Source organism: Eschrichtius robustus, chromosome 3 (genome assembly GCF_028021215.1).
Source record: "Eschrichtius robustus isolate mEscRob2 chromosome 3, mEscRob2.pri, whole genome shotgun sequence".
NCBI classification, from domain to species: Eukaryota; Metazoa; Chordata; class Mammalia; order Artiodactyla; family Eschrichtiidae; genus Eschrichtius; species Eschrichtius robustus.
This window is the reverse complement of record NC_090826.1, coordinates 152,713,375-152,736,688: the sequence shown is the minus strand read 5'-3', so window position 1 is coordinate 152,736,688 and position 23,314 is coordinate 152,713,375. Positions and strand designations below refer to the sequence as shown.

At 52.1% G+C, this 23,314-nt stretch overlaps 1 protein-coding gene across 1 annotated transcript in view; it reads right to left on the bottom strand.

Moving 5' to 3' along the window:
- The window catches only part of PLXNA2 (plexin A2), a 227,872-nt gene extending 205,364 nt beyond the window's left edge, over positions 1–22,508 (bottom strand). The window contains exon 1 of the mRNA XM_068541516.1: positions 22,375–22,508. The gene's annotated coding sequence lies outside the window, so the exon portion shown is untranslated. The remainder of the gene's footprint in view (positions 1–22,374) is intronic.
- Positions 22,509–23,314: the final 806 nt, after the last annotated feature.

Sequence of the window (23,314 nt, the reverse complement as noted above, 5' to 3'; positions counted from 1 at the left end):
CCAGTGAAGGGGCACAAACTGGGAAGCATGCGTCAGAGGAAGGGGAATAGATCCAAGGTGATCGTCTCTAGCACACTAGTGCACAAGTCCCAACACAGCGTCTCTGCAGCCTGCAGGGAGCCCGGCGGAGGTACAGGATCCTGAGAGTTGAAGTATGAATGGCAAAATTGGCCTGGTGGCTAGAAGGCATGGAGTCATGGGGCAGGAGGAAGAGTGAGGGATTCGGGGAGCCCCGGATTCAAATCCTGCCTGTGTCACCCATGAGTTGTATGGCTTTAGACCGGTCTAGCATCAACCTGAGCCTATTTCTTGATCTTAATAAAGGATGTTAGAATTAACCAGTTCTTAAGATTTCTTCATTCAGACAAAATGATACCTTGAGACTTGCCTGCTTCAGCTTCTAGAGTCTATGACTGCAATGGCAGCTGAGGTTCTTTTGTCCTACTGGGTAAGGCTGGTTAAGTTCAGAGTTCTCAACAGACCAATAATTGGGCTATTTTCCTCTCACCCCTCAATCAGCATCTACTCTGGGACAGACTGCTCCTGGTGACCAGCCACGCAGATTCATTCCGTGGCACTCAAAGATCGCCCACTTGGGAGCAGTAGGCACTAGTGCATCAGGGTCAAGAGGAGACATGGTCTCTTGCAGTGCAGGGGTGGCAGGGGAGGCTTGCATTCCACCTTGGAATTCACAAAGACAACTGACTTCAACAGCGAGTTGAGAGCCCCTGTCTTTCCATGCCAAGGCTGATGCTATCAGGTAGCTATTCCAAAGCAGGGCCCAGCTGGCAAGGACCAAGCCTCCTGTCTGATTTTAGAGTAAGGGGGAAGGGCACCCACTTCTGTACCTCTGACGAGAGGCAATGTGGTGTAATGGTTAGACTCATGAGCTCTGAACTTAGATGCTTGGATTCAGAGGCAATAATAGCTGTGTAAACTTGGTCAAGGTACTTAGCCATTCTCTGATGCTATCTCACTATTTATATATAATGAGATTAGCACTAGCATCTACCTCATAGGATTATTATGATGAAGTCATTTAATACATATAAAGCACTTAGAACAATGCCTGGCCTGTTATAAGTGTTCAAGATACATTAGCCTTTATTAGTAATAATTTATTTGTCAATATTCCCAGCTCTTGATCTCCATCCATTCCGTGGTCTGTCTTAGAATGACTTTGGTAGAAGCCAGTGAACACATGCCTATGACTTTGTAGAACTAGCATTTCCTCCTAACCCCAATTTTCTGATAGTGTCAACCTCAGGGGTTTTATCAAAGGTGCCTCCTTCCTGTCCCTTCTCCTCTCTCCGTCTAGTTCATGAAGTCACTGTGTCACATGCATTCTCAAGAGCCAAACTTGCCAAGTGGCTGTCCTCCTACCAGTTTCCCCCTCCCCCACCCCAAGTCTCAAACCAGGACGTGCTGCCCCAGGATGCTTGCCCTATCAGCGAAGCACGCAGAGCATTCCTGATGCCAAGCAGAGGCCATGCTTTCCTCTTTGGGAAGCAAGTGTCACTAAATATTTTATTTGGAGGGCCTGGTGACACCATCTCCCCGATCAGGATTCAGGAGGCAGGTGTTGGTGACAGCTAGTGAAAGCACCTAATACCTTCCTGATCAGCTGCTGCAGGCATCAGGGGCAGAGCAGGGAAGAAACGACAATTAGGCATTTCCAGCTCAGCTCAGTGCAGGAGTCTTTCCTTCCTGTGACCCGCTCTGTTGCCTTTTTTTAGGAGATCTGGGGGAATATGCCTCTATGCTTACTTGGCCTCCCTTATTGCAAAAGGAAGGAGGAGGAGGTAAGAAGGGGAGTTAGGATCAGGATACAATTTTGCTGAACTGAGTAAAAGTTCATGATGGTGGAGCTCCCACTCTTGGACGCATCTGTAGCTCTTCCATCATCAGTATCCTCCGTCATCATATCATCACTGTCACCATCATTATCACCAGCACCTGCACCGTCATCACCAGCACCATCTTGGCTGTGACAGTTTTCATAACAATAACAGTAAAACATGCCTATTAATACAACTGCACCTGCTAGGTGGCTCACATAGCCAGGATCCTGAGGAGCCAGGATCCACATGGTAAGTATGAGAATGACGGCTGTGTACTATTTACAATAGCCAAGACATGGAAGCAACCAAAGTGTCCATCAACAGATGAATGAATAAAGAAGATATGGTACATATATACAATGAAATATTACTCAGCCATAAAGAAGAATGAAATATTGCCACTTGCAGCAATGTGGGTGGACCTAGGGGATATCACACTAAGTGAAGTAGGTCAGACAGAGAAAGACAAATAGTACGTGATATCACTTATATGTGGAATCTAAAAAATAAATCAATCCATATACAAAACATACACACACTCACAGACACATAAAACATATTTGTGGTTACTAAAGGGAAAAGGGAGGGGGAGAAGGACAAATTAGGAGTATGGGATTAACAGATACACACTACTAATATATATAAAATAGGATTTACTGTAAAACACAGGGAACAATATTCAATATCTTGTAATAACCTATAATGGAAAGGAATCTGAAAAATTATATATATATAACTGAATCTCTTTGCTGTACACCTGAAACTAACACAATATTGTAAATCAACTATACTTCAATAAAACAAACAAACAAAAAATGAGGGCTGTGAAGTCAGAGGAGTTAGCACCTGTTCCTGGGCTTCACCCCAACCTCTTCCCTCTCCCAGGGCAGGGAAAGGTCCATCTTCTCCCCCAGGTCTCCCTTCTAATCAGTGGCACCTTTAAAGCAGGAATTCAAGGCCGGTGCTGAAGCAGACTGTAAGATTACTGCAGTCCACTTCTTTTTTTTTAAATGAAGAAACTGAGGCCCATGGAAAGAAAACAGATTGTCCAAGGTGACCCAACATGACTCAGGGACAGGCTTCCATCAGAACCTAGACCTTGTGACCAAAGGTCCATTGCTTCCTCTGCTGTAGGCGAAAGAGTCCAGGGAGTCAGTTATGTTCTGCCTCGAGGCTGCCCTGTTTTGGGGAAAGCAGGTGCCTTTTGATCGTGGCGGCCCCCTGATGGGCAGAAGTGAGCCTGGCACTGGGCCTGGACAGGGAGGTGGTGTGCAGGGCAGACTCAAGGATGCACGGATTAAGGGGCAGGGGAGTGAAAGGGACACCAGAATGGCTCCCTTCTGTGTTGGGGGGATGACCTCCTCCAGGACAGGCAGGTCCAGGCAGTTGTCACACACAAGAATGGCACCTATACTGTGACTTGGGGGCTAAGATGTCCTGTACCATATGCCTCTGGGTTGTAGACAACCCTATAGACAGGTCAGATGTTATCCAAGCACAGGCAGCTTCTTTTTCTCAAAGAGTTAGAAATGCAGCAGAAGGGACTAGAGTGAGATATCCAGGGGGACATCCTATCTAGAGAGGATCCCTGGGGCATCCTGCCAAGGAGATTATGGAATTCTCTGACATTGAATTTTCCTGACAGCTGTTGAGGAATATGTTTACTGAGAGGCAGGGGATTGGTCCCTATGACCCAAGGAGGCTGCCTTTGGTATAGGATTTCTATGAATTAAAGTCTATGAGGATAAAATGTCTAAATGTACAATGCTGGGGCCCCATCTCATCCCCTGTGGATGGAAAGATCTTGAAGGACCCGTCCTAGTGTCATCTTTGGGGTTGTACATGCAAACATTCCAAGCGTCACTCTGTCGAACAGCGACCTCAGAGGTAGTCCAGGCACGTTGGGTAGCACAAGGTGAGTGCCGGGGCAAGCACAGAGGCCGAGGGTAACACCGACAGCTGGAAGGCCTCAATTAGAGTGAAAGGAGTTATCTGGTATTTAAATAATTATTAGATGGAAGGAGTAATCATGGGTTTGAGCTGATTTTTTCCCCCACTGTCACCCTGATGGCGTCTATAATATATTATTCAAATGCCCATGATGCTCACTGAGAAGAGACCACAAGAGAGGGGAGAGATTGGGGGAGAGAGGTGGTGGTGGGGAGGGAGAGGGTGGGAGAGAGACTCATTTAATCTCCATGTGACAGGGCTGCAGGCGGTACGATTAGTCTTTTTCTTATTTCAGCTGTCACTCAGGCACAGACACCAAGATTGTTATTAGCGTATTTTATGCACGTGATTTAAAGGGAAAAGGGGAGGAGGGGTGGGCAGAGGGAGAATTTCCTACAGAAAATAAAGGGACCAAAGGAACAATTTAGATGTCACTGCTATACCAGCTGTGTTTGTTTCATTAATCGAATGTCATTTTTTTCCCCAGACTCTGTGCTGTTATGTGAAGCTAAGTGGCTACACCTCGCCCCAGAGCGAGAGAGAAGGGAGGTGAGGGGCGACAGAGGAGGAAAACGGGCCTCTGCCTACATGGCCTCTTGGCATCTTTTCTGAGAAAGTGAAATAGACGATATGGTGCTCCCCGCCCCTCCCGCATCACCCTGCGGTATGTCCAGGCAACTTTTGGTAACAACATCTACACAGTCACTTCCCTCACTATGAGAAGGGAGATCCCCTGCTTGTCCTTCCATGCAATTTTTCTTCCCACAGGTGGATAAATCAGATCCAATCTCCAATAACCAAGGACTAAGTGAAGGAAATTTGGGGAGGCCCTAACATTGATCAGCAGTAAGGGAAGAACCCATATTCCAGGTGGTGAGAGGGCTGTTGACCGAGCCACTGTGTGTGGCTTTCTGCTCAGGCAGATGGTGGGAGCAAGGCCCTTGCATCCCACATGAGTGCATGACAGAGATGGGGTCTCTGCGTCTCAGATGGCATGGTGGGCAAGGCAGGGGGCAGGGGAAGGGGAAGTCAGAGGTTGGGTCCTGGCACGAAAGGCAGGATCACAGGTGTACCCCTGCTCTCATGCACCCTCCAAATTCATATGTTGAACTGTTAAGCCCTGCAACCTCAGAGCATGGCTGTATTTGCAGACAGGGTCTTTATAGAGGTAATTAAATTAATATGAGATAATTAGGGTGGGCCCTAATCCAAATGTACCAGTGTCTTTATAAAAAGGGGACATTTGGACTCAGAGACAGATAGGCATGGAAGGAAGACATGTGAAGAGACACAAGGAGAAGATGGCCATCTGCAAGCCAAGGAGAGAGGCCTGGGACAGACCTTTCCCTCACAACCATGAGAAGGAACCACACCTGGACTTCTGGCCTCCAGACTGTGAGGCAATTAACTCCTGGTGTTTAAGCCACCCAGTTGGTGGTACTTAGTGACAGCAGCCCTAGCAAACTAATGTAGCTGGGAGCAGTGATGCCTTCCACCATCTTGGCTTGGGAATCGTTCCTTGAAAGAAAGGGATGTTTGTGGCGAGGGGTTGGGTAGAAGCCATCACAGGGCCAACGCACTTCGAGATGTAGATCTCCCAACATCTCTGTGAGAACCGAAGGCAGCAAAACATGCTTCCCCTTTCACCCAGCTAAACACAGTGGCCCCGAGGATGCACTTGTTCTGCCTCTCCCAGCTCTGGCCCCGGTGGGATTAGAACTGGGCTTTGCCAGTCTCTCACCTCTCGTGCTTGTCCTGCAGAGACTTCCTATCTATTTTGCCTCCCTGCCCCCTCCTCCTCCTGCCCAGAAGAGTCCACGTGTCACTTGCCAGACCCCAAGGACACAGGGGGTATTTTGTGACTCCCAGGGAGCCATCGCCCTCCATTCCCACCCCAGCTCCTTCTCTGGCCTGTCCAGGGACCACTGCCTCTTCACGTCAGGGAGAGTTTTCTGGTGGTTTTTTTTCCCCAGGTCTCCCAGTGGGCTCTGCTCAAGCCCTGGAAACCACACCAGCCCTCCCAGGGCCTTAGCAAAACATCCAGTGTTTGTCCTCTCCTCTCACAGGCTATAAAAGTTTGGAGTTGTCTCCCTGAATTATGAAGGGTTCCAAAGGCAGGCGCTTATTTGAAGGGTTGCAGAGGGGAGGGGCTGGGCTCCTTTCTGGGGTGCTGGCTGGGTTGGCTTGGCCAAGTCAAAACAAGATTCATTACCCTGGGGCCGGGAGCAGGGAGATACAGCACCTGACCCTGCAGACCTGCCCCATATGTCACGGGCCTGTCAGAAATCTCCCAGAATTCCCTTTATTATCTAAAGGTCGCCACCCGGGCAGCGCGGAGAGGTCCCATGGTATAAACTAAACTACAAGAGCAATCAATTTCAAGCAGCTGCCGGCCCGACACCCCTACCCCTCCTCCTTCCGTGGGCTCTGCCCTCTTCAACCCCCTCTAGGGGATGGCGCAGCCCAGCCTTGCCATGACTACCTCACCCCTGGGGCAGAAAGAATTTCTGCAACTTAGCAGGGCTCTGAGGCTCCAAGCTGTGGGCACTGGGGGCACACCTGCCCTCTGCACTATGGGGCCCCTAGAAAGGTCACCCCACTGGTCCCTTGACTCTAGCCAGACCATACGCATACCATCCTCATTATGGGGTTGCTCTGCTGGTAGGCATTATGGGATTAAAGGACAGGAAGGGGAGTTTTCAGGCTCCTTCCAAAGTCTGACAAAGGAATAAAAGTGGAGATCTAGCTTTGCTAAATCAAGTCCAAATTTACGTTAGAAGACCTCATACCAGAAGGGTCATGAATAGCATAATGATAGCAATTTCCATTTGTTTTCCATGGCAAAAATAATAAAGAGGAGCAGCTATCATTATTATTAATTATTAACCACCTGCTATATGGCACACTGCTAGATTCTTTGCATACGCAACGGGTAATTTTGTGATTATTCCGCAAGATGGGTATTATTCTCCCCATTTCACAGATGAAAAAATGGAATCTCAGGGAGGTTGAGTAACTAGCATCATTCTGCTAGGAAGCACAACTTTCTGACACCCATGCTTTCCCCACTCTTCCACATCACCTAGATATTTAGAATTTATTTTTCAATCAAACCCTCTTGTCCCTGATCTGGGGAGACTCATGAGAACGTTAAGTAAGACTTGGCAAGTACTTTAAAGGTCAAGACTCGAGACTCCCATTTTATTTTGGTAAAGAAGCAGGGCTGAGGGTGGAGGTGGCCAGGGCTGAGTTATCCATTACAAGGTGAAGTCCGTGGGTGTTTTGTGGCAAGAGGTTTGCTGCCTGGCGGTCACCTTTCAGGGAAATTCCACATGATCTTTCCGAGGAGCCTGGAAGTATCTCTCCTGCCTTCTCACCCATGCTTACTGTACAAGGAAGAGCTAAGGATTCTGAGATAGAAATGGGGCAGGAGAGCAGGAAACAGGGTAGAAAGTACCCAACTAAGGGGTTAAATAAATTACAGTTACTCCAAATAACGGCATATTATGCTGTCATTAACTGCAATGTTTTCAAAGAATAGTGACACGGCTCCAATTCTCACCAGTGGGAGGGAAAGGGGAGGAAGATAAAAGAGAGGGGGGAGTAAAAAAACAAAGCCCTAGACATTTATCCCAGCTCTCAGTCTGTGGAATGGCCCTAAATGCCACTTACTTTCCAGGAAGATGTCCTATCTTTCTCCTCTTGAAGAAGAATTTTAACGGCCCCCAGGAGTCCCCAGGTGAGAGCACTTCCTGTTTCTCTTGCAGACCCTCATGCTTTCTACCCCATGGCAGCCACTGAAAGGCTCTAGGGACAAGGGGCACTCCCCATTGCTGCTGCCTTGTCCTTGCGTGAGGGAAAGCAGCCATTAGTGCCAGATCAAGGTGCATTTTTTAATGCTGTCTGTTTCCAGAAGTTGCGATTCCCCAAAGTTCAAAAGAGTGGTCCTCTTTACTAGCAAGCCTGGTGTTGCCTCGCTGAAAATGTGCATGTAAGACAGTCACAGTCACCATCCAGATCTTCCACTGTGATGGACCCCAGTGAAGGCCATTGGCAGCTAAGATTCAGCCATAGATTTCCTGCAAGGTGTGCCCTGTACCGCTTCATTTCTTGTGTGTCAGAGGACTGACTTTGACTAACTTTGCCAGGCATAGGGCCAAAGTATGGTATCCACATAGAAAACACCTTCCTTGGCTCCCTGCTGTTGCCCAGACAGACTCGGGACTGCTAAGTGCCCAAGTTCAAGTCCTCCCAAGCTGGCTCTTCTGTCTTTCTCTGGCCTCCCTTCCTACCTCTTCCCGGGTGACTCCACTCCTAACAAACTGGTTCATTTGCCGAGTCCCCAAAACACCTCACACAGTTTTATCTCTGTGGTCCCCTCTCCCTGGAATGCCCATCTCCACCTTCTTCTTTGCCTATCTAAACCCTGTCCATTCTTCAAAATCTCAGGAAGCCTCTAGGCCCTCCCTGTCTTTCCTCCAAAGTCAAAAATTGCTGTTTCTAGCACACATTGCATGGTAGTGTAGGCTCTCTTTTTCATGTGACTATCCTATCTTCCCATTGAAGTAGAGGCTCTTTGAGGGCATCTTTGGCATCCTGTACAGGGGTAGCATGATGCCTTTTACTCAGTCCTGCACTCAGTCTGAATCATGGAGAGCAGGGGAGAGGGAAGGGGGGATGCTCATATGTTTTTCTCACCTGCTAGGCTGCTCTAAGCCATGGCTGAACTAATACACTTGGCTCAATGATTTGTCATAACTGATCTTTGGGAGGTAGTAAAGAAGGGAGTGAACCATTTGGGAAGGATCCTGGCTGTTGTTCATCTTGAGCCTACTGGGTGAAGAGCAAATGTCATTGGCTAGGTGGATAAGGTGGGGAGAAGGATGGAGAAGAGTGGGAAGATGCCAGCTCTCCTTTGAAGAATGCCCCATGCAGACAGGGTTGGTGCAGGAAAAGTCTTGGCAAGAAGCCGTGAAGCATACACTATCATCGATCACATGAAAAGCACATAATCATAAATGGTCAACTGACAACGTAAAGTGATCAGAAGCAGAGTGGGTGGGGTGAGATCCCTCCAGGAAGGTTTCGGAGCAGGGCTCTCCTATGAGGAGGTCAAACTCACCGTGACACATGTTGCCGGGCAGCTGATGCAGAGGTAAGGCTATGGGCTTTGTGGGCAGACCTGGGCGCAAGTCTTGCTCTACCACTTACTAGTTCCCTGACCTTGAACATGTTATTTAACCTTTCGGCGTCTTAGTTTCCTCAACTGGAAAAGGCCACCTCACAGGGTTGTGGTGAGAATCGATGAGAAAAGAGATATGAAAGTGTTTTGTAAACTCCACCGTTTTGAATAAACACCAGTTACTCTTATTTCTGTTTTTGGAGAAACACTGTACAATGGCATCATCTCCTTGGCAGCAGTGGCTGCCCTGGATGGTGGCGACGACAAGTGAGGCTCTGTTTCAGCCAGGTGATGGGCTGGTTCTTGTGCGTGGAGCTTGGGGACCCAGATCCCCAGACCCAGGCTTCTGGGGAGAAACTGGGTGCTGCTGGTCCCGAGCAGCCATTCCTCCAGTCCCCTGGGCCCCATGCTACCCAGGGCACCACCCCCTCCTCTCAGGGCCCTGAGAGTGATTTAAGGCCACTTCTGCCACTCTGGGTGATTTATCCAGGTGCCCCTGGCAGGAAAGAGGAAGGAAAGGAGAAGAGAGAAAAGCTGGCCCGTAGGACGAGGAGATGCTGAGAACTGTTCGTACGGGCTGAGCTCCACATTTTGGGGGGCTCTTCCTCTGGGTTTGGTCAGCACGTCAGATGAAATTCCTCTCCAGTATCTCCCCTGCCTCTCCTTCTTTCTAGGGCTTTTCTTTTTTTTAATTACTTAATTAATTTTTTCGTTGCGTTGGGTCTTTGTTGCTGCACGTGGGCTTTCTCTAGTTGTGGCGAGCGGGGGCTACGCTTCGTTGTGGTGCGCGGGCGTCTCATTGCAGTGGCTTCTCTTTTTGCGGAGCACGGGCTCTAGGCGCGTGGGCTTCAGTAGTTGTGGCATGTGGGCTCAGTAGTTGCAGCTCATGGGCTCTAGAGCGCAGGCTCAGTAGCTGTGGCGCACGGGCTTAGTTGCTCCGTGGCACGTGGGATCTTCCCAGACCAGTGATTGAACCCGTGTCCCCTGCACTGGCAGGTGGATTCTTAACCACTGCACCACCACGGAAGTCCCTTTCTGGGGCTTTTCTGAATCAATAGCCTGCCTTCGAATAAAAAGCTGTAACTCCTTTTTATGAGGAAGCTTCTTAAGCAGGCTGTGTCCCCACCCTGTACCTTCCCACCTTCAGTTTCTATTATTTTTCTCTCTTTGTCTGAGACTCCGAGCTTTTGCAGAAAAGATCCTGAGCTGTCAAGCAGTCTCTCTTAAGTAACAAGCGCATTCACACTCGCACACACTCACGGAGCAAGGGAACTGTGGGTGGCGCTGGTTAAAAGAGACACGTGGAGACTTTGGGGCGGCTGGCACTCTGGGCAGAGGTGTGTCCACTTATGGGGCTTGTCTGTGCCAAAATGCAAGCGCATCGGCCTGAAGGACCCTTAGCACCTGGGTGAGCAGGGAGGCAAGAAGAGACTTTTCAGGCCCCTGCGGCTTTACTGGGGGGGGGGGGGGAAGCGGAGGGCACAATTATCGGGGAGGCTGACCCCAGGAGAAGAATGTGCCGGGGGGGAGAGGGGGAGACGCAGGCCGGTGTAGCGTGCGGCCACCTGGGCAGGAGATGAGAGACTTTTCGAGTGAGGCTCTGGCCCCCGATGATGAATGGGGTGTGAGAGAGGAGCCTGGAAAAGGGTAAACAGCCAGGATGGAAGCAGGAGGTTGGGGGGGCGGGAGGAGAAAGAATGTTGAGGTCAAAGAGCAAAGAAAATGCTCCTGGAGTGATTGATTCAAGATCCAACTTGCTGCCCAGCCTGGCGGGAGCACAAGTGCTCAGGGACATGCTGGGCCCGGCCTCCCCTCCCGTGGCTCCGCCCAGGTACGAGCAAGTCCGCTTCCCCCAGACCCCTGTCGCGCCCTCTGGGAAGTCTTTTTGATGTTTTGTCCTAGGTCTCCAAGGGACCCCGCTGCAGTATAAACTAGCATTTGTGCAGCGATCTTATAGTTGGCTAAGAATTTCATGTATGTTATCCCATTAATGTACCCCATATGCAAGCCTGTGAGGGAGAGAACAGCATCGGCATCACCACTTCACCAGTGAGGAGACTTAGGTAGACCTGAGGTGAAATATTTTGGAGAAGGTACCTGATGTGGAAGTGGGCCTTGGACTTGGGGCTCCTGGAGTTACACCTGTCTCCCTGCTGCCCTGCTGGCTGGAGTCCAAGTGATATCACCAAGGACAGACCCCTGACTCCAGAGATTAGCCTCCCTGCAGGCAGGCCAGGCTCTGGCCATACCTGGGATATACTGTCACCACTCTTTCGGAATGGGAGTGCAGTGTAAGGAGTTCAACTCAGGCTTGAGTTCTTGGGGACACCCTGCGAGAGAGGAAGAAGACTGGCTGGGAGCTTGTGGTCCTCCACCAAATGCCACTTGCTCCTGCCCAGCCCTGGGGAGGAGATGAGGACTGGAGATGGCCCAAGGGCTGGCGCCGGTGGTGGCAGATGGAAAGAAATCAGAAGCAGGGCTTTGTAGGGGGAGAGGCTGGGGTACCAAAATCCCCTCCCCACCCAACCTGCTCTTATCAGTGGGGCAGAAAACTATTTGCCGACTCCCCTTCTGAAGACCTTGTTTCCACAATCCCTGCAGCCTGGGCTGAGATCGTAGGCAGCTCCTACCTGCCTCTGACTTGCTCTCCCCCATCTTCTCCCAGCTCTCTACCCTGGCTCTGCGGCGCTCCGACTCCCAACCCTGGCAGATCACTGATTAATTTAGGGCTGTTTAATAACCCTTCTATTTCGATGAAACAAGCTGTCTCGTTTTCTTTATTTTTAACACCGACTTTTCGTTGCTCTGCTAAGCATCTCACTGCCATTTAAATTTCTCTGTCTCCAGCCAAGCTGATAATAGACTGGAGTGAGCAGCTGCTTCCGTCCTGTTTATGACAATGATTAGAAGTTAGAGCTTTGCAGGCAGAGAGCTGACCAAGTCTCAGCGCACGCGGGTCTGCCCCTGCTTGTAGACCGAGCACTCATTTTAACACGATTAGGACAATTCTGGCTCCAGGGGAGGCCAGGGCTTATCCCAGCCCAGGCTTCCTGGCACCCTGCTCTGAGGGGAGTCATGGGGATGAAGGTGTGAGAACCAACTCTGTTTACTGTGGAATTTAGGCCGGCAGCTGCGGGTCATTCTCACGGACCTGACACTCATCCTCACTTCTCAAAAGAGCCTTTTCCTCCACTGAATCCACTGAGCAGCAAACAGAAAGACTCAAGGTTAGAGGACTGGGACGTGGGTGGGGACCTCAGCCATCCCTCTTATACCTTCCTGCTCCACACAGGAATCCCTTCTTAAGACCTGGTCATCATCTTCCAATCTCTGCTTGAATTCCCCAAATGATGTAGAGCCCATTCCCTCCCTAGACGGCCCCTTCTGGGTTGCATGGCTCTGGTTAATCTCTCTCTCCTGTGTTCCTGCAACACTTAACTTGCATGACCATTATTTGTGTGTATCCCCTTTTTCCCTTGCCACACTGGAAGCTCCTCAAGAGCCACGACAGCCACTTGCCTCCCTCCCATAATACTTGCCACATAGTAGATATTCAATAAACATCTGTTCAAAGTAAATCATGTTATGCCAACTCCAATCTCCTTGCAAGTAATGTACAGTACCTTTCTTCTGCCTGGGCAGGCTCCTGGTGAAGTGGCCTGTTTGTCTCTACCTGGACAAGTGTTCTGCCTCTTACTGTCCTCAGGCCACAAATGGCTGCAACCTCAGGAGCCAGGGCCCTGCTATTTCCTCCAGGCCTGGAGTGACTACACAGCTGGTGGAAACCTTGGCTAAGGAGGCTGGGGGCTTGTGGTAGAAGCCAGTCAGGTGGCCTGGACCAGGTCCTCTGGATCCCAATTCCACCTCGCATCTCCTCTGGGTCAGCCACGGCTGCCTGAGAAAGCTCGCAGGTGCATGGTAGGCAGACCCTGGCCGGCCCAGGCTCCCACCTCCCACTCTGGCAGCCTCCCAGCCAGCACAGTCTGCAGGCGGCTGCTCGGGTCATTGTCTCACCCTCTTCAAGTTGTGAATGCAGACTCTATAGAGACCGCCACACAAGCAGTACCCACGCTGCCTCTGGGGAGGGAGGGGTGGCTGGGCTTTGCCAGGGCCGTTGACTCTGAAAACAGCAAGGCCTGCGGTGGATGGAGGGAAGCTGGCTGGAGCTACTTAAGGGAGGGGGGCCTTTCTACACACTGCCCAGTGCCACAGAGAGGCATCGGGGTGTCCTAGGGCCGGCGGACTGGCAGAGCAGGGGAGAGGTCACTTCTCGGGGACGCACGCTCAAACCCAAGGGAGAGAGATGGGGACAGCGCTGAGCACAGGGTCGGGGAATGAGAGAATGGAAAGAGAAGGTGGCTACATGGGCAGGTGGAGAGAGTGTGCTGGGCCAGGCCGGGGCAAGCAGACCTCCTCACAGGTGGACACCGTGCCTGGCCACTCACTGTGTGACACAGGGCAATCCACTCTCCCAGGCTGGACTCGGCTGCCGCATCTATTATGTGGGCCTGGGTAAAGCTGCTATCAAATCCTCAGAACCATTTCTCAAGTATTCTACATACAACACCCGTTCTTGTGTAATTCAAACTGTTTTCTTCATAATATTCTAGAAAAGAAACTCAAGGCATCTTGTCACACTCATTTTCCACCGCTGGCTCTTGGACAGTGCTGTCGAAGGCACAGGGCTCCCTCCTCTCATAGCCCCCTTCCCATGCTCTGTGCTTCCAACAAGGGACAAGGCTCTGTGCTGCAGCAGGGAGGGCCCGGGGGAGTTTCTTGGGCTAGCACAAGATAGCTGATGCTTCTCCCCAGACATCCTGCTATGTTCTGCCCAGGGATCAGCGCTGGCCAAGGATCTAATCCCTGAGGTCCAGGGTCCAGCTTGGGCTCTGGCCCCAGCTCCTGCTGATGCTTTTCATGCTGTGTCCATCCCATTCATATCCATACTCCTAGGAGCTCTCTCTGCAGAGAGATGTAAGCTGTTTGCAGGCAGGCAGCTAGGGGCCCATGAGCTCTGCCCCTTGCCCTGCCATGGGAGGCTGACTCCCAGAAAAATGCCAGCTTACCAGTTCTGTGACAGTATCATTCATCTCTCCTCTTAGACTTGAAGGCATCAAAGCCCCAAGGGTAGCAAATTCAGAATTCAAACTCCAGCCCCACTGGTTAGTGCTAACCCCAAACCATGCATGTGGCCCCAGTGCCAGGATCACCATTGGTTTTCCTCTCAGTTTCCAGTCTTCACTGAATCTTTAGCCCTTCATCTATTTTTACATATCAAAACCTTTAGCACACAGATTTTCTTTAAATAAAAATCTTATTTTTCTCAGAAAATTCCAAACAAATTCAGAGACACAGAGAGAGAGAGGAGAAAAACATCCCTAGCTTGGCTGTATTCCTGCTCTAAATTTTAGAATAATTTTACACATTTGCAACAACCGTCATTTTTCCAAATGCCCAAACACTATCTTCCCATGCCCGGCTTCAGAAACAAAGGCAACTGAGGGCGCTTGGGGAGTCACGGAAAGCATTCATTCCCACTGTACAGATGAAGAAACTGAGGTGCTGGGTGCGGGGCAGGCAGCAGTTCTCCCTGAGTGTCTTGTGGCTCCCTCTTATCTCCCTCCTGGACCCGGGAGCAAATGGAGGATGAGCGCTGGTCAACAGGTGAGAAAGCTTTTAGGAAGAGGGAAGAGCTACAAGTGTGAAGGAAGGCCCTTTGTTCCCATGCATTAGGACCTTAACCTGACACCAGACTCTTCCTGACCATCTGTTCTGACCCCTCTTGGTTGGACTAAGCCTCCTGCGGGAGGGTGCCGGGTGTGACTTCCCAGCTTCACAAGCGGTTCAGATGGTTTTCTCTAAGTCTCTCACAGCTGGGTTCTTGGGCCCAGAACCTGAAGGGCTTCACACCCTGGGGGTCACTCGGAGGGGGGAATTAGACTTGAATTTTGTTAATTTCCGGATAAACCTCAGGGGGTGTTTGCCTAGCAGAAACCCTAGTGGTGTCGGTTTTAATTTCACAGAGAATCAAGGGACTTGCCAGCAGGGTCTGGGCCGCTGAAGTGAGGGTAGAGGGCTAGTCTTGTCAGGGGACTGACCGCCTCTCTCCTGGAAAACATCACCACCCACCAGCGTGGAGTGGGGAGCCAGACCTGCTAGCGCGGGCTGACCCAGAAGGCTCTCAGGTCTGGGCACAGGGGAGGGGCCATGTCCTCCTGTCTGGCTTTGGCCAGGGCTCCCGCTGAGAACACCCAAGTTCAGAGAACAAGCTCTTCTCCCTCAGGTATGTCTGTAGCTCAGGAGAAAAAAATGGGAAGCTGGGGGAGCAGTCTGGGGAGGTGGGAGGTCAGAGGCCAACGTAATATTTACCCAGCCCAGCTGAGGCCTTTCGCTTTTATGAAGCAGGAAACCACTTCAAAGCGGCAACATCCCCTCTTGTCCCTTCTGTCTGCCCGCTGGTCCTCCTGCCTCTACAGGGCAGGCAGGGCTTTCTCACCCACCTCTTCCTCTCCTCCTGAGCCTTCCACCCTCCATCCCTTAAAGGGAGGAGTCCTCTGCCCTGCCTCCTGCTCAGAGAAGTGCCATGACCTGTCCATGTTTGCAGAGCAATTATGACACCTGGGTTCCCTGACATTCTGAGCCATTTTGTCCCTGGATTTCTCTCGTCTACTCTAAGAGTCAGTCATCTACCGCTTGGGGACACGGGGAAGGCACTGGGGTTACAGTTCCTAGTCCAAAGCCCTCATTCCACCACCAGAACAGAAAGCAGAAACTGAGGCTAGGAAAAGGCCCTGGAGACTAGAGTCTAGTGGTTCTTTACATTTGCGGGGGTTGGATCACAAACTCCTTCGCTTCAGAAATGCACACACACACACATTCATATTTCTTAAAAGCACAGACTTTCAAAGGTTTCAAAGGCCTCTTAAAGCCCAAGCATGCACCCTGGTTCTGTCCACCCCAGTGCCAGGTCTCCTCCGCCCCAAATTTAATTTGGAGTGGCTCGTGGAGGGGGTTCTTCTGCTCAGCTATGGTGAGGGGGAAAATCCGAATATTTTTCTCTCAGGTTTGTTCCCTTTAATGGGTTCCTTCAGATAAATGTGGTGCGCTAACGGCAGGATTCCAGACGCTTCAATGTGAATACAGATGAGTAATAACGTTTCCTGATGAAGCACAGTGGCGTCCATGCTGCCAGCTCCAGGGGACCGGAAAGGGATGCAATTTACATAGAATACACGGTGAAAACCCCTTGGGAGGGTGCTACATGGAGATCTTGCTCTAGGATGTTGACTAATAGAAAGCAACTACAGTGGTGTCATTTTAAACTCTGCGGAGGAGGATGAGGAAAAAAAAATAGGGGTAGTTCTGAGAGGGTGAGGAGTGGGAGAGCATTAGACAGTCATTCTTGACAGGGAAATATGAAGTTCTCAGACACCCGAGCCTCTCTCCTGGAAACCTACACCTTCCATTGACTAGAGCAAAAGCTTCCAGGAGCTCCACTTCCTCTGACACCCCCAACATACTGTTAACTCCATTCTGCCTTATATTAAACTTCTGTGAGGGTACATGGCTTATGTAATTCTCCCTCCCCCCAGGATGCCCTTAAGAGTCTTAAAGGTAGGATCTGTTACCTTTTCATCTTGGTACCAAGTGTTACACATTCCTAGCACTGCGTAAGTGACGGATTTCTACTTGATTAAACCCAAATGGATGGCAATTCCTGCTTTCAGTACAAGGGCAACAATTCCTATATGAAGATTAAACTTGGAGGCGTTGTTTAGCTTCTCTATACCTCTTTTTTCTATCCCCCCGTACCCAAACAAGAAACTAAGGTGGGAAGGGAAGCTTGTAAATACAAAAAGTTTAACTCCCCAGACAGCGCAGAGAAGCAGTGAAGGTGCCTAACTCAGGGCCTCCATCTTCACTCTCAAAGCTTCAGAGAGAACTTGTGCTGGGGGGGTCACAGAGGAGAGGGGTTCACTCATCAGCTACTCACTCTGAGCCCCAGGATTCCTCCGCCTCTTCCTTCTCAAAGACAAGTTGAACTCTGCAAGGGCAACTCCACTTTATCTCTCCTACCGAAAGTAATTTTAGCCAAGGAAAAGCAGGATTAGACTTCCATAACATGATACATTTATCCTGTTTTTCTTTTTTCTTTGCTCTCTCCTCCCTCCCCTCCCACTTTGACCCCAGGTAAATTTGAGCCAAAGGGAAGCCAAGATTAAATATCAGAGGATGGTATCAGATCTGAAGAGATGCTCCTTTCTGGCCCACTGCCCATCCCCAAGCTTCAATATTTTTCCCTACCCCTGTTAGACAGTTATTATCTCCTTAGATGAGAAAAGCCTCTGGACTCTGTTCTCTCCATATTGTCCTCTGCTGAAATGAAAGGGGGAATTATAATTCAGAGAAAGGCTCCCGCAGAGAGTATGAAGACAAAGATTAAATCAGTGATACAGCGTTGACATGCGTTCAGTTCCTGAAAGGTCTCTTTTAAAAAGTCTCCTCAGGAGCAGTTTTGCCACCACCTGAGAGTGTTTTGAAAATTCGCATTTAGGGAGCTGGGAGAAGGGAAGGCCTGTGAAGGCACCTTGGGGATGCGCCAAAACTTCTACTGCTGATAAAGAAAGGCAAAAGCCTCCTGGCAGGCCAGGCCAGCCGGCGGGCCAGGACTTCTTGAGAATGCTTGCCCCCTCCTGTCTCCCACCCCCAGATGCATCCTGCCTGCCCGGCAGGCCTCTCCCTGAGCTGCTCACCATGCTGGACCCCCACCTCCTAATGCTGCAGGCGCCTTTCCCGCTCCCCTGCAGCCAGACGGGCCCAGAGGTCCCACCAGCAAAAGGACCCTACCAGTTGTGGTCTCTGCGTAGTGACAGCTGGGAGTTTCTAATATATCTTAACTATTTTTTTCTTCTTAAAAAAAAAACCCAAATAAGCACAAAAGCCACTGTTTAGGGCCAAGCCTGGTTTTCACGAGTCCCCTCTAGTGGAGATAACCTGCTACTTCAGCTTCCCAATTCAGCCCAGAGGAGCCTCGCCTTAGGGCCTGGGAAGACCAGAAGCCCCCCTCAGGCCTGGACTGTTCCTTCCCACATCTGTTCTCAACTCTTCTCGCCCCATTCACACTGTCAGTCTTTCCGTCTTTATCTTACTTTTCTGTCACCTTGCCTCTCTCCGCCTATCTGTGACTGTTTCTGCATCTTGACTTGGGTCTTGCCACATGTGCCTTCGCTCCTATATCTTGGTCTGCATCTCTGGTCCGTCTCCTGGGTTTTTTTCCCTGAAGTTCAGGGCTCCAGGTCTGAGGAGCTGGAAATGCTTTGACAAGGCCTTGGAGAAAGTGGCCTATCTCAGGGGGCCAAGGCAGGGACCCTCGCGGAAATCAGGCATTCCCGGAGGAGAGGGAACTTTGGCCAAAACCCCCTCCACCCCCATCCCCCAAGCAAACTTGGGCCTCGTGGGGTGATGTGTAGGTTTGAAGCAGTCTATAACCTGAGCTCAGAGCTCTGGCTCTGGAGTCCTGTGTGAACCCAGCTCACCCCCTCCATCCACTCTCCTCGCTATCCTGCCTGTTTCCCCGTGGGACATGCATGCTGTCAGGCAAACAACTGGCAAAGCCTGGGTGAAGGGACAGCTGGCAGGGTTTGGGAGGAGGATGCCGGTGCCAGGGGAGAGGGAGAGAAAAGGGGGAGTGGGGGCCAGGACTGAGCTGGGGGTCGAAGGGGAGAGGGGAGACACGGCGAATGTCCTGTGGCAGGGGGAGGTGGGCATGGGGATCACCTGCTGCCCCTCTGGGTTTCTGAGAGTATCCTTCCACCCAAGCAGGAGACAGGTCCAGGCCAGGGCAGGGCTTAATGGTTAACCAACTGTGGGAACAGGAGCCTGTGCACTGCTGGGGCCTTTTCTTTCCTCTCTCCCCCTCCCTTCCTCCTCTCCCTTTACACTTGCCCTGTAGGGACACTGCTCCCCAACAAAGAACTTTCTCGCCTCTATTTCTGCCCTTGAATCCCAGATGGAACAGTAGAGGTTCCATATGCCCAAAGGCCAGGAACAGGGCCCCGGAGAGCCTGAGGGCTAAGGCAGGGAGAAAGGGGGTGTCCTGTTCTTACCATCCATCCCTCCTGGCCCTTAGGACCAGCTGTTTGACCCCCCCGGGAAGAATTGCCTTTCTCTGTCTCCACAGGGCTCACCTTTAGAAATGACCAGACAAGAAGGGGACACACCCCCAGCCCTCATTTACTCTAATCAGGCATGAAATCTTTGTAACTAAGTGAAAAACACTGTTTCCCATAAGGGAATCAGTTCCATTCACTATTGTTGGAACAGAGCATCTGTGAAGGGGAGAAATATTCACTTATAATGAATTGATAACAGACTGGCCCTGGGTGAGGGCGGCAGTGCTGGGGGGAAGGGTGTGTGAGCAAGCTGTAAAACTACAGCACCTCAAAGCCTGCTTCTGCCACTTTCCCTGTGGACAATCCTGACTTATCCATAGTTAACAGACTGTAGTAACACAATGCTCCGGTCTCTTTATGATCAGAACGGGAGTGGGGTGGGGGCTTGGCTTGGAGCTCCTCGCCTCTCGCTGTGCCATGATGGACAGAGTATACTGGGCCCCAGTCTGCGTGTGCGGAGACAGCTGTGTGGCAATGCAGGGAGACAGCTGAGGGGGGGTCGCTGCTGGAGATGGAAATCGTCTCCCCGCCACCCCCCGCACCAAACCCCTTATCTTGGAGAGGCAGCCATAGCAAAGGAGGCAGGATAGAGACTATAAAACCCCCAAACAGTGACAACTCCAGAGCCATAAATATTTCATGGTACCTGAACTGGTGAGTTTAGGCTGCTGCCAGCTGCTTCCTTGTATATTTAACCGTGTCACTGGTTTCCCATCCCGCTTGTGTGTTTCCTTGTAACATGCCCATGAAATAAAGATGAACAAAATCACCAGAAGTACTTGGAAATGGGAAAGGGGCCTGGTAGAGAAGTAGCTGTTCTTCGAAGGGTTTCTCTTTAACCTCATGTTAAGCACAGACTCCACTACAACAGATGGTGAACTTTTACATCCATCACACCTGCAGCTTTTGATGGTCAAAAGGTTGGAGAGGGAATGTTCCCTGGTGCTTTGGGGACAGGGGTAGGTATTCAGGGCAGCTCTGAAAGCAGGGCCACCAGCCTTTTAATGACATGGTTGCTTTGGGCTGATGGACATGGGACACCACCATTTACTCATTTAGACTGGGGCTGAAAGGCCATCCAGCTCCCCTCCGTCCTGCTCCAGGCTATGGGGGACCCCGGTCCTGGTCCTTACATCCTGTCAAAGAGAAGGGCCAAGTGGAAACCCCTTGCCAGACTCGTGGTCCTGGGCAGAGGGTACCTTCCTGCGCTCCACCGCCTCCCATCCTGCTGCTCTTCAGCAGCATACCCACTGCACAGCGCTCCAAATGTCATTTCCATTTAACTGCTTTGCAAGCCAATTTGCCCCATCCTAATGCAATTTGTTGAGGACAGTGAGGGAGCGGAGAGGGCAGTCTGCACTGCCCTTCCTTTATCAGCGGGTCCCTGAAGAGGGTTGGCTAGAGGGCTGAGGGGAACCACTCTTTCAGGTAATGCTGGCAGTGAGAGCAGGTTCCGAGATGAGGAAGGGTTGGGCATAAGCGGAGATGCCAGGTGGAAGAAGGGAAAAGCAAAACAACCTCGCTAGGGTACTTGACAGATTGCTCTCAGTTTCCCTGGTTCCCTACCTTCCCACCTGACCCCCCACCCCACCCCCAGGCCAAGGAGGGGAGATCATAGGTAATTAGTTCAAAAGGTGCTAGATGAGGGGAGGGGGAAATTAATGAATTCTTCTATCTTCTTGCCAGGAGGTCAGAGGAGAGAGGGCTGCTAGCAGCTCCTGGAGTGTTCTGGGGTGTCTGCACAAAAGTTGTGCATTTCAGTTAGGAATAGCTGAATTCCTCCAGCCAGAGCTATCTCTTCCCCGGGCTCTGACGCTCTGTTGAAGGCCCCAGACTCCAAAGCCTGCCCAGAGGGAAGACTGAAGTTTCAGGGTCTGGGAAAGAAGCCCAGAAAGACAGGAGCCTGCTATTGTGTGGGGACCAGTGTGCGGAGGAACTGAACCTGACTCCCAGCTCCCAGGACGTCCAGCCCTGCCCAGCACAGATACTCATCTTGATCTGATGCTCATGAACCCCGTCCACTGTGCTCATGGATAGAAGGAAGGGGATGAATGGCTCCCCAAATTTCTGTAGGTTCCTCCAAGCTGCTGGGTCCCCAAGCTACTGCCTCAAACTGGTCCTGTCTTATGTCCCTTGTATAGCCACTACTAGGATATGCCACTATTACCCTAGGATCTCAGAACCCTACAGGAGACCTGATCATATTTCCATTGCCCACTTCATGGGGCTCTCATTTCTAGACACAAATGACTTTGAACCCCAAGTCTTTTACTTCCACCTCCCCCATTATCTCTATCCCTCCGAGCTGAGTTTGAGTAGGTAGCTCCTTCTAGGGCAAAGGTCATGCCAAACAGGTGGACATTTGTCAGGGACCTGGGATGGCAGTTTCCGGATGACTTTCTCTCTTTGGCCATCAAGACCATGATTAACATATTTACAGAGACTACCTGTGGGATGGATAAAAAGGGCTAGAATTTTCTAAGATCCCTACATCACTTGTGGGTTGGGGCAAGAAGAAGCCCAAGAAGGAAAATATTCTAAAATGGCTTATAACGAGCCTCTCGGACCCTGGATACTCTCCTCCTTCAACCCCCAACCCTCTCCTGAGGCTCAGACCAGGGGATGGTGCTTATGGGTGCTTCACCACGAGGGCGCACAGAAGGGGGCATGGGGCACTTATCCCATTGGGTGCCTTGGTGTCGTTCCCTGAGCCTCTGGAAGCCGCGCATATGAGGCATTCCCCTTTGATTCCCAAGTCCCCTGCTCCGAAGGAACAGCCAGCGGCCTCCAGGGACTACAGCACCAGAGTGAACGTCCCCAAATTGAGCGCCGGCCACAGTGGCCCAGGCCCTCCTGCCCGTGCAGTGCCTCGGAGGCCCGCTTTGGGCTGCAGCTCTCGGGACAGTCCCGCTGCCCCCGCGCTCCCCGAGCCGCAGCTTGCAGGCAGGTACGCGGTGGAAGCGCGCCGTGGAGCGCCGCCCGCCAGCAGCCCAGCGGGGAAGCGGGGCGCCAGCGGGGAAGCCTGGGCTGGAGGCGGCGGCAGGGAGTCAGCCGGCACACGCGCGCGCGCGCCGCGCTCCGGCCCGCGAAAGTGGCCGACCCCCCGCGGGGACTCGCCGGCCGCAGCCGAGCCCAGGCGTTCGGGGCCGGGACGCCTCGGAGGAGGGCGCGGGGGGAGCCGCGGCCGGGCGAGCGCGCTTCGGGGGACAGGGCGAAGGGCGCCGCTTACCCAGCTCGGAGACGTCGGTCTGTCCTTCCGTCCCCGGTCCGGCCGCTTCGGCCGCCGGCTTCCGAGGCCGGCGCGCTGCCCCTCTCGCTGCCAGCAGCTCGCGATCACGGGGACGACCAAATCCACATGGAGTCCAAATTCATTAAAATCCACGTCAAGCCACCAGCCACTTATCTGTATTCCTGAAGTGGCCCCTCGGTCTCCTGTCCGCGCGCCCCTCCGTCCTCCGCCGCCCCGTAACAGCCCTGCCGGGCCCTGACGCCGGCTCGCTGGGGGAACCGGGAGGCGCCGAGGGGGCGTGGGGTGCGTGGCTGGCGGTGTCTCTCCTTGGGAAGCGGCAGAGCCCCGGCTGTCTTCAGATTTTTCCGGCGCGACTTTCCGGGCTCCTCTGACATCAGCAATCGCGGCGCTTCCTTCCCTTCTTGCTCCCGGGTTCATTCACAGTCCCATTTCCTCCGGGAACCTGGCTCTCCAGATCTATTTCGAGGTTCGCTTCGCTCGCTCTGGCGCCCGCGCTCCCCACCGCTCCCGAGCTCGCGGGGTCTCTCTCTGGATCGCCTGCCCTCTCGGCCGAAAAATTCCCAGCAACTGCGCTCAGCCGCCCTCCCGCTCCAGTCTGGCGCGGACGCTCCGCCCGGCAGCTCCGGCTCCCGCGGTGGTGGCGGCGGCGGAGCCCTGAGAGCCGGCCTCCCTATATTACCATGCAGCTCATTATCATAGAGGCCGCGCGCGTTAACCCCCTCCCTGCCGGCCGCGCCCGCCCGGGCTGGGGCCGCCCCCGCCACTGGCACCGCGCGCCGCAGCCAGCCCCCTGCCCCCTCCCCCGCCCGCACAGTCTTCCTCCTCCGCCAGCTGTCAACAAAGGAGAATCAGGTTGGGCATCGGGAGGCCGCCCCGCTGCCTCCCTGTGCCCGGCTCAGCCCGGACCCACCCGCCACCT